This window comes from Bos javanicus, chromosome 12, assembly GCF_032452875.1.
Source record: "Bos javanicus breed banteng chromosome 12, ARS-OSU_banteng_1.0, whole genome shotgun sequence".
NCBI lineage: Eukaryota > Metazoa > Chordata > Mammalia > Artiodactyla > Bovidae > Bos > Bos javanicus.
The window spans coordinates 67,541,660-67,553,790 of NC_083879.1; the positions used below are offsets into that span (position 1 = coordinate 67,541,660).

General features: G+C 39.7%; 1 pseudogene; it reads left to right on the top strand.

Annotated features, from left to right (window-relative positions):
- The first annotated feature begins 10,531 nt into the window (after nt 1-10,531).
- LOC133258093 (MAPK/MAK/MRK overlapping kinase-like) lies at nt 10,532-11,926 on the top strand (annotated as a pseudogene).
- The last annotated feature ends 205 nt before the right edge of the window (nt 11,927-12,131 follow it).

Sequence of the window (12,131 nt, forward strand, 5' to 3'; positions counted from 1 at the left end):
TCCATGGGATTCTCCAGGCAAGAATACTGGAGTGGGCTGCCATGCCTTCTTCCAGAGGATCTTCCAACCCAGGGATCGAACTCGTGTCTCTTACGTCTCCTGCACTGGCAGGCAGGTTCTTTACCACTAGCACCACCTGGGATACTCCTTTATTTCCATTTGTCCACAACACTTCTGCCTTCTTACCACTAGCAATGGCCCAGATTATCAGTTGCTGGCATCTGGTAAATTCAGTTCTTACTGGCCCAGAGAATGTACTAGTTATATCCTACAGCTAATTAGAATGCAGTCTCTTCTCTAGAGAACAGTTTATTTAGCTCATCAATGAATAAGACTTGGTTTGAATCTTGATTTAAAAATTAAAGGGAAATGGAAACATGGTGAGAAAGGGGAAAATATTTTCTTCAAAACAGGAATTTCTGTTAATTAAATTGAAAAAATAAATATGGATTTTGTATAAGACTGGAAGGAGGGGCTTTAGGCTAAAACACTAAACCTAGAAAAGTTTAAAATTTCACCTGCATTTTAAGAATCTTATTATGAAATCTAGAAATACATTATTTTTGTAGTCTTTTAATTTTTAAATATTTTAATATACATAAAAACACATATGTACTCAACTCCAGGTTCCATCAAATACTAGAAACAAGTTATTTTAAAATCTCAGCATACTTGTAGGAGATTTGTCAATGACCTAATTTGAAAACTAGTCAGACTCTAGAAATAGATGGGGCAGGGTAATGTTTTATTGATGAATGTTTCATGAATAACATGCATGATTCAATATTTACATTTGGTTAAATGCTTTTGAACAGTCAAATTTCTGTAATCTGTATTTATGTTAATTGTTTACACAGGATTTATTCAGGAAAAGATACAGTTCTTCATATTAACACAACTTTACCATGAATTTAGAGGCAACACCATCTCAGGCAGGTGTTAAACACTGAAATATATAAATAATAGACACAGTTACTTTTTTCCTCTTTACTTTCATAATCAAATCTGATCACCACAAGCAGCATAAAAAGACATTTCCATGCTAATTTTCAGAATTGTTCCTAATTTACCTCGACTAATTCAAATGTGAAGCTCCGTAACACTTTAGGCCAGTGGTTCTCTCTGTCTGGCTGCAATTTGGAATAATCTAGAGAAGCTTTCTTTTTTTTCCCATTGTCATGGAAATTTTTCTAAAGTTTTATATTTTTTTTCAATTGGAGTATAATTGCTTTACAATGTTGTGCTAGTTTCTGCTATATCCCCTTAGCCACATCGCCTCCTACTTGGTCCTTCCTCTCAACACCCCATCCCCATTTCCCACCCACCTAGGTCATCACCGAGTGCTGAGCTGAGCTCCCTGTGCTAATACTGCAGGTTCCACTAGGCTAGAGAACCTTTAAAAACATACAGTATTGTCCCCACCCCCTTGCCAGTTCCCACACACTTATTTATTCAGAATCTCTGGGCATGGGACCCAGGAACCACACATCTTTAAGTCTCCCAGGTCATTCAAATATGTATGTAGGATTGAGAATAATCATTCTTTGGGAGTGTTGATACTGAAAGATTGGGAAGCCATAAGAAAGTCTGTTGAATTTCCTTAAGAGCCAGATAAAAACAGAAAATCCATTAATGAAAAAAATTAGTTTCAGAAAGTGAAAGTCGCTCAGTCTTGTCCAACTCTTTGTGACCCCATGGACTATACAGTCCATGGAATTCTCTAGGCCAGAATACTGGAGTGAGTAGTCTTTCCTTTTTCCAGGGGATCTTCCCAAACCTGGGATTGAACCAGGGTCTCCTGCAGGTAGATTCTGTACCAGCTGAGCCACGATTAGTTTCAGAGGTGTAAACAAACTCAGAGATACTGTCTGTATCCTATACTGGCAGAGCTTTGTAAGGGGTACATGGATGCCTCCGAAATGCTGATGAAAAGCAGGCACATCTAGAACACAGGACACTGACGCAGAAGGTGTTATGTTTGGAGGAGAACCAGAATCTCAAGAGAAAAATCCCCGAAATACAGCAGAGAAAGAAATGTTCTTCTCAGACACAGGCTAAAATCAAGAAATGATGCCCAATTACTGTATGCACTGGGCCATGCAGGCAGAGATTACAGTGAAATATAAAGGTCTGTGAGACAGAAAAACTTTCCCCAATGACACTTACTTGTCTCATTTTAAGAGAATACATATATATATAAGCTTCAATCTTTGCTGAATCTAAACTGCTCTCCTCCTGATCACCACACCTTATACCCAAAGCGAAGACACATGCATTGCTCATTCTAGTGCAGTGTCCTGCACTACACTAAACTATTTCTAAAAAGTTTTACAAACTTCCTCTCTTTTCTTTCCTTTGAATAATATTAGACTGATGATGCTAAAGTAGACCCCCAAACTTTAAAGTCCTTTAGATTTCAACCTCGGAATACTAAAGGATATATTAGCTGTCTCCTTTAAGGTCTTTTTTATAATTTGAATTTTATTTCATTCTTTCTCTCTAGAATTTCCACTCAATGCACCCTGATTTTCTTTGACCCAATCTTAGATGATCTCATTCAAATCAAGTTCTTGAAATTTTCTCAATCCACCTTTTAAAATTACAACCCTAAAGGTGTAACTTAGGTGGTAAAATCAGTCCTGAAGCTATTCCAACTATGTTCACTCAGCCTAATAAATCTTAGATTATTCTGTGCTTTCGCTAACGTAAAATTATTAAACTATTAGGTAGTCTTGAATGAAAGGATTCCTTAGAAGTTTATCCACTGGGCTATATAAGTAGACCAAGTTATATCAATATGTTGCAAAAGTTAAGGCTATTTCAAGTTTCCTATTCAAGCTGTTTTTAGGGTCTTTCTATTCAAGCTGTTTTTAGGGTCTTTCCATTCAAGCCATTATCCTTGATACTATTATTCACAGACAGGCAGCAGACAAGGGTCACATCAGTGGCACATGGAACATTATGGCATGTGATTACAACACAGGCAAGGATGAAGAACTGATTAGAATACCAGGATAGTAAAATCCACAAGATAACAATGCATGTCTGTGTAACCATATGTCTACACAGAAATGTATTGCAGGGGATCAGTGAAAAAGTTCTTCACCAGACAATAGAATATCTAAAGAACACTGAGGGACGGTTTGGCACACAGAGCACAGTGTTTTTTCTATTTCTGTTGTACTTGTAGGTGGCATGTTGGATTGGATATTAAAATATCTATGTCACTGCACATCATGAAAAACTTCATTTAAATTACAACTAAAATCTGTTCCTCTGGTTACTAGATTTAATCTTATTGAAGCCATTAATACTGACTAGTCCCCTTAGCTGATAAGGATACTTCTGTAAATTTATATTCATCTTACTTAAAATTAGGCCGCCTACACTGTAACTGATATAATCTTGATATTATAGTTTACTTTACTCTCCTTAAACTCTATCCACTTCATCTTTGTAAACAGATATATTTCTTTGTTTGCGCACTCAGTCGCTCACTTGTTTCCAAATCTTTGTGACTCTATAGACTGCAGCCCACCAGGCTCTTTTGTCCATGGGATTCTCCAGGCAAAGAGTACTGGAATGGATTGTTATTTCCTCCTGCAGGGGATCTTCCTGACCCAGGGATAGAACCCGCATCTCCTGGGTCTCCTGCATTGCAGGTGGATTCTTTACCACTGAGCCACCTGGTTGGAATGTTCGTTTATTCTACACAGTTTCAGATATGGAATATGAGTGGAAGTCCATTGGAACAAAACTATAAAGCTTGTATCATCCCAAAGTTACCCCTAAGGAGCAGAAAAACAATTATACACATAAAATTTCACAAGCAGGGAATGTTCATTAAATATTTAAAGGAAGGACAAATTAAGATTCTCTCTCACCAATATACCCAATGTGTGAGCATGCTCAGTAACTTCAGTCATGTCTGATGCTTTGTGACCCCATGGACTGTAGCCCACAGGCTCCTCTGTCCATGGGATTCTCCAGGCAAGAATACTGGAGTGGGCAGCCATGCCCTCCTTCAGGGGATAGTCCCTACTCGAGGATCAAACCTGAGTCTCCCATGTCTCCTGCATTGCAGATGGATTCTTCACATACTGAGCCACCTGGGATGCCCAATATGTCCAGAGTAGTTCAAAAGAGCATTTTAAGACTTCCATAAAATGTACCAAGAATTTCTGGAAGACAATTTTACCCAAAACACCATATATCTTTTATTATCCATTTTTCTTTGCTATTTATAATCATCTAAACAATGGTATGATACCAAAATATAAAAGATCATATAGCTCAGCAATTTGTCACATCTTGTATAATGCTTCTAAACAGAATTTGCCAAATTTTGATCTTATCATAAATCTAAGCTCAAATTTAAGACTCTTTGCTTTCAGCAGATCTCATTTTGATCTTTCTGAGCCCACTGTGCTACATGGTACACATGAGTCACCACTTTTGCAAGATACAGCCTGCAGTAGGAGTCGTGAGCTCAGCCAACAGACTATAATTACATTATTCAGTGATCTGCAGCATGTGCCTCAAGCAACAGCTCAACATGCCACTAGTGGCCATGAAGGCTGGAAAGCAATGAACAAAAATTAAAGCAGAGAAAAATAAAACCAAACGTAAACTTTCTTTTGCCCAATGGGGTTCAAGTTAGAATTAAAGTTGCAACATCCAAAATCACATTCGACTTCAAATTTGGGTAATAGCAAGAATCCAACAGAAAATTACATGTTGAAACTATTTGAGGTTGTGGATAGTTGAAGGAATTTTAAACTACTGTCACCTAAGCCAAAAACAGAGCCATTTTAACTCATGGCGGCTAGTCTGCCAATTTCAAACTTGAAACGTTGAAATATAAATAATGCCTAAAAAAAAAACAAAAAAAAACAAATAAGAACAAAAAATAAATAATGCCTAAAAGGGGGCAATTTAACAGAAGTAATCAATATTTGATTTATACAAGGAGCATTATCCCCTACCAGCCAATAACTGCTGCTGCTAAGTCGCTTCAGTTGTGTCCGACTCTGTGCGACCCCGTAGACGGCAGCCCACCAGGCTCTGCCATTCCTGGGATTCTCCAGGCAAGAACACTGGAGTGGGTTGCCATTTCCTTCTCCAATGCATGAAAGTGAAAAGTGAAAGTGAAGTCGCTCAGTCATGTTCAACTCTTCGAGACCCCATGGACTGCAGCCTAGCAGGCTCCTCTGTCCATGGGATTTTCCAGGCAAGAGTACTGGAGTGGGTTGCCATTGCCTTCTCCGAGCCAATAACTAGATTTCTGAATACAGCCAGGTAAGCATATACTGTTACCAAAAATTTATTCATCAATTTTAAAAATTTATGTAAATTTGGCCAAAATATTTTGGGTTTTCCATAACACCATACAGAAGAACCCCAATGAACATTTTGCCCAATGCAATACACATGCATATACATATGCATATATATTATGCATATATAATAATATTACATTACTAATCAAAAGAAATACTCATCTGCTTAAATCAGCCAGCAGCCTAGTAGAACTAGTCACATATATACACATGTTTGTCCTTGGTTGTGTCCAGCTCTCTGAGATCCCATGGACTTATGCCTGCCAGGCTCCTCTGTCCATGGAGTTCTCCAGGCAAGAATACTAGAGTGGGTTGCCATTCTCTCCTCCAGGGGATCTTTTCAATACAGGGATCAAACCCAGGTCTCCTACATACCAGGCAGATTCTTTACCAACTGAGCCACCAGGGAAACCCCACATATATACACATACATATATATATATCGCTAAGTTGTGTCCAACTCTTTGTGACCCCATGGACTGCAGCACTCCAGGCTTCCCTGTCATTCACTATCTCCCAGAGTTTGCTCAAACTTACATCCATTGAGTCGATGATGCCATGCAACCATCTCATTCTCTGTCACCCTCTTCTCTTTCTGCCCCCAATCTTTCCCAGGGTCTTTTCCAAAGAGCTGGCTCTTCACATTAGGTATAATAATATTACAATATAAATCAACAGAAATACTCATCTACTTAAATCAGCCAGAAGCCTAGTAGAACTAATCATGTATATCAGTGCAGATTTCAAACATGGGCAAAGGAACAACCTTTGTTTGCAGCATAAAAGAAAACTCTGCCTGGTTGGAACACTGCCATACCACTAAGTGATCTATTGATAACTTGTGGTTCAAAATACTGCCATCATCAGATTCCTTCCTTTGGTAGTACTGTACATACTTTGATGTTAAGATAACATGTACACTTCATGTGCAAGATATAATGAAAGCAGAAACTGCTCCCTCGATTTAACCAGTAGTTATTTATGAATGTTGAGCTGTGCAAAATTGTGGTTATTTGCAGATCCTCATTAATAACACCTCAGACTATTTCTGCAAAGGCAAATGCACTTTGACATTCAATATTTTTTCTTCTCCATTATTTGAATTCCCTCTGAATAGAAGTAAAAAATAGGTAATTGTACCCATGGTTCAAATAGCAATACAGTTTATTTTAGAACTGTTTGGCGAGTCAGTGGGTTCTTTGTCAGCTTCAGTGTTCGAAGAAATAAAATTGCTTCTTTTCCCACAATATAAAATGCCAGAATGGTGTTACTTTCCTCAAGGAGATTGTGCAAAAGATAGTTCTATGATTAAAAATCCGTTAAGTGTTTCAGACTCTACCAATGAAATTTAGTTGCTCTAAGAGAAAAAGAAAATCTATAAAACATTAGAAGCAGGGATAGATAACACTGGAAAATTACAGCCTCAGTAACAGTCTAGATAGAATCAGCACAAAACTAAATGCTTTCCTTTTGTAATGTTAGTTTCAATTTAAGTTCCACATGAAGCATTTGGGGGTGTTCATCAAAGAACTGCTTAGTCAAAGTGTTTGAAGGATTATAGACACGATTATAAACAAGGTCAAGTGTCTAGGCAGCACCTTACCCCCCACCATATTATGGTCCTTCATCCCTTCACAACCTCCAGGGCTCGATTCCATCCTTATCTGCCTAATGTCTCACAATAGATCTCATCACATACGTTTCTGTCTCTGAAGATACCATTTCTCCAAGTTATTGTTTGTCTGTCTTCTTCTTCATGAAAACATCCATGACCTGAACTCTGTTCCCAAAGAACATGTGGGTGAAATTCAACTTCCAGCTTCTTTCATTCATTTACTCTGTCAAAGAAACTGTGATTAAGATGAAAATTTTCCTTATTCCAATAAAGATATTTATGAATTTAGACTATATAAACTACGTACTTATTACTATAGACATTCTTTTAATGGCTTAATAGCCATCATGAAGGTCTTCCCAGATGGCTCAGTGCTAAAGACTCTGCCTGCCAAACAGGAGAGGTGGGTTTGATCCCTGGGTTGGGAAGATCCTTGGAGAAGGAAATGGCAACCCACTCCAGTATTCTTGCCTGGGAAATCTCAAGACAAGAGGAGCCTGGCAGGCTACAGTCCCTGGGGTGAAAAAGAGCCAGACACAACTTAGTGACTAAACAACAACAAGAAGCCGTCGTGAAACTATAGTCTGGAGAGAACTGTCTCTTATTCATCTGTGAGTGGTGCCTAGTATTAGCACATGGGAGTCACTCAGAAAATGTTGCTTGAACTTAACTGAATTGCCTCCAATTTAGTCCAAAATTTTGTATCATTGATAAAGAAACTTTGCCCTTGGTAATTGTTAATACTTCTGACAGAGTAAAAATTTTAAGGTTTACTAGATGGTTTGGAAGAATCATTAACTATCAAGATAGTTACCCTGTAACTCTCTGAAGAACACATGACTTAGCTACCCTCCATAAAGGATAGTTGACATTGTACCCATTGCAGCTTGTAATACTTCCACATCTGTTCATATGACTTCAATTCTGAAAACTTATAGTTGAACTATAAGTAAACAATAAGTTGAACAATATTGTTCAACTATAAGTTGAATAAGTATAACTTATTGTTATTTATTCTCTTATAACTTATTGTTATAATAAGTTATAGTAAGTTATAATAACAATAACTTATTGTTATTTATTGTTATTTATTCTCTCTATCCACTTGCTTAATGCATGCAGTGTATAAGAGCCTGCAAGTAGCAGACTTTGATTCCAGTCACTCTGAGGGATGACTTCTTAGCTACCAGCTCACCCCTCCATTGCCATAAATTGCTTATATATATGCCAGTACACCACACAACTAGTATCTAGGTTAGATACTACACACAGACACACACATGCCCTCTGTGTTAGGGTTCTCCAGGAGTTGATGATGGACAGGGAGGCCTGGTATGCTGTAGTCCATGGGGTCGCAAAGAGTCGGACGTGACTGAGCGACTGAACTGAACTGAGAGAAACACAACCAACCAAACACAAACACAACCACATACAATGCATATATATATATATATATATATATATATATATACAATGCCTTCACAGAAACACTTAGAATCATATTTAACCAAATATCTGGGTACTGTAGCCTAGCCAAGCTGGTGGATAAAATTAACTATCACAAACTTAAAATGTTTGGGTTCTCCTATACTTCATTAAAAGATGAAAAAACTTAATTTTGTTCATATAACAAAACCCTTCATGAGTCTTCCTATAAAGATGCCCCAAATCTCCCTGGTCATCATTGACTGATATGGAGCTCAGGAAAAGGACAATATATGGCTTTGGTTCCATATCATCATTTTGATGGAAATACCTTTAAAGGCAAACACACGAAGCTTGTAGAATTAAGTTGCTAGCATAAAGACTGTCATATTTTATGATACATACTAGAAGAGTCTGCTCTTCTCATAACATTTGTTTCTTAACTAGCTGCAATAAAACTTCTTTATTATAGAGTTCGTAAAGCATTTTCACCTCCTAAATTCACTTCTTAAAGTAGCCATTAAGTGCCAACAATGTACCCATTTGTAATGCTATTAATAGCAATTATGATGCCATCTGTAGCCAGCAAGAGGGTGAGATGCAGTGAGAATGTTATCCTAAAGAACTTATACACTGTAGTCTTCTCAGTGATGGTAGAATTCTCTGCTCTATATACAGAGCCAGAAAATATAAAGCTTTGTCCTTCCAGTTTAATTTATAAAACATGTTTTCTCTGAAGATACAAAATCTAGGTAGGAAAGATATGTAAGGTGATTCTCACCACCCTCAGCCATTTGCCTCAAATGTACCTCTGATCATGTCAAGTGACTGTTCAAAAAAAATCTTTGATAGAGTCTCCCGGTCAGCAAACTATACCAGATCCAGTCTGTGACCTGTTTCTGTGCAGCTTGAGAGCTAAAAATGGGTTTTACATTCTTAAAATGTTGTTGAAAAAGAATACCAAAGAAGCTATCTGACAGAGAATTCTTGTGAATACAGAGTCTAAAATATTTCCTGTCTAGCCTTTTACAGAAAAAGTTAAGAAGTTTGCCAACCCTTGGTTTAGAAGATGAAGTACAAAACCCGTAGTGTGATGTTTAAGTCCTCCCACATTCTGAAGACCAGCTGATAGACTAACCATCCTTCAAGCGTTTGCTGTCTTGGTGCATCCTTCTTTTCCTCTCCTGTTATCTAAATTCAGCTCTCCATCAAGATGATGCCCAAGTTCATCTTCTCCATGAAACTTTATCATGCTGCTCGATTTTGCAGTAATCTCTCCTTGGAACTCTTGACAGACACCAGTACTTGCTATACTCACTGATGATCTTGCTTCTTTTTATACACGTTTTAATTTAAACTTATCTTCCGAACAAGAATATGATTCCTTGACAGTGTTGTGCAGATATTAGTATCAGCAAGTCCTAAGGAATTTCTAGGTTCCATAAGTCTGATTTCTTTTTTGTCAATAACTAATCACCATCCTTCATGAGCAAGTACTATTTCCAAGTGTCACCAAACCTACACATAAATTTTTTTCATTTAATTCTCACAAAATGTTAGGTGATAGCATAATTCTCTTATTTTTATACACAGACTGGTATTAAAGAGAATAGAGGGGTTCCATTCTCCGTACACAAGAGAGCACAAAAGCCAGGGTGGAGTGGGAAAAATAGATTGAGAGAGAGCGTACTTTCCCCTAGATTATACAATAGAATTGTTTCTAGAAATAGTAGAATCAGAGTAAGGAAACTTTATGAAGATTTTGTTGGTGAAAGGACTTCCCTAGTAGCTCAGTTGGTAGAGAATCTGCCTGCAACGCAGGAGACCCAGGTTCAATTCCTGGGTCAGGAAGATCCCCTGGAGAAGGAAATGGCAACCCACTCCAGTATTCTTGCCTGGGGAATTCCATGGACAGAAATAGTAGAACTGCAGTGAGGAAACTTTATGAAGATTTGGTTGCTACTTAACATTTAAAACATTCAGTCAACAAAAATGGAAGTAATTCATGAGCTCTAGATTCTGTGAGGAAGATAAATTTGACAGAAGTCCTTCGTTATATTGGATTTAAGTAATATGTTGGATCTGACACCAAAAGTATAGGCAGTAAAAGTATAAAGAGATAAATCAGGCCAGGGTGACAGGGATACACATGGCAGCCAGATCCTAAGGCTCTCCATCTAGGGACCACCGTGAAGGTCCTTGTTCGGGACCCTGCCTGTAAGGAGTGGAAGCCAGGGCCTCCACTTTCTATCCCTTTCTTCTCCGACCAGTACCAGCAAGGGGTTGTCGCCGGCTTCCACATCCAGGATGCAGAACTATAAAGCAATGGACAAAATACAAGAGGGAACGTTTTCTGAAGTTACTAAGATGCAGAACCTGAGAGATGGAAACTGCCATCATGTAAACAAGTGAAACAGCATTTTGAAAGCATTGAGCAAGTGAACAATCTGAGAAGGATGCAAGCACCGAGACGCCTCAATCCACACCCAAACATTCTCACGCTGCACAAAGAGATTTTTGACAGAAAATCTGGTTCTCTTGCACTAACATGTGAACTTATGGACATGAATATTTACGAGGGAGATGACACCCATTATCAGAAAGAAAAAAAAAAATACGCATTATATGTACCAGTTGTGTAAGTCTCTGGATCACATACCCAGAAATGGAATATTTCACAGAGATGTAAAACCAGAAAATGAAGCAGGATGTCCTGAAATTAGGGGACTTGAGGTCGTGCCAGAGCGTGTACTCTAAGCAGCCTTACATGGAGTACATCTCCACCCGCTGGTACCAGCCCGAGTGTCTCCTCACCAATGGCTTCTACAGCTACACAATGGACCTGTGGAGTGTGGGCTACAAGCTGTACAAGATGGGCAGCCTGTAGCCTCTCTTCCCCAGAGCCAACGAGCTGGTCCAGATCTCAAGGAGCCACGATGTCATGGGCACGCCTGCGGAGAAGACCCTCACCAAGTTCAAACAATCCAGAGATATGAGTTTTTATTTTCCTTTTAAAAAGGGATCAGGGATACCTCTACTGACAACCAACCTGTCCCCGAAATGGCTCTCCCTCCTGCACGGAAGTGGTGGCCTATGAGCCTGACGAGAGAATCACTGGCCACCAGGTCCTGCAGCACCCTACTTCCAGGAGCAGAGGGCTGCTGAGAAGCAAGCTCTGGCCAAGGACAGGCGAAAGGCTGTCTTCTCTGAGCGCCCCATGGCACCAGAACTACTCAGCAACACCTGGCAGACGGCACAGGAGGGCCAGAGGCAGAAACATCCCCTCCCCGAGGCCTGAGGAGGACCAGCCCCAGAGAGAGGGACCCACCTACCCGATGGAGCTGCCCAGGCTCAAGCTGTCGGGAGCAACCAAGCTAGCCTCGTACTCCAGCCCAGCACTGCAGTCAGTATTCGCCTGAAGGTACCACTGCTGAGACCCCTGAAGCATGTCGGTGGAGCCCAGAAGACAGACATGCAGAAGGACACCAAGCCCAGCCTGAAACAGTACCACCTGCCCATGACAGATCAGAGAGGTGGGGGCTACTGAGTGCTGCGGCTCCCTGCTTGGGATGCACCTGTGCCAGGGAGCAGGGCCGGGACTCCAAGGGGCCTGGGGTCCTGTCCCAGGAGAGACCCCCGTCCCCGGACCTGCACCACCACCTCGGCCTGGAGCTGCAGGCTGGAGGCAGCCATATCCAGAGGGCAGCTTTACTGTATGTTCCCGTCTAAATACATCTGTAAAACCACCTCAT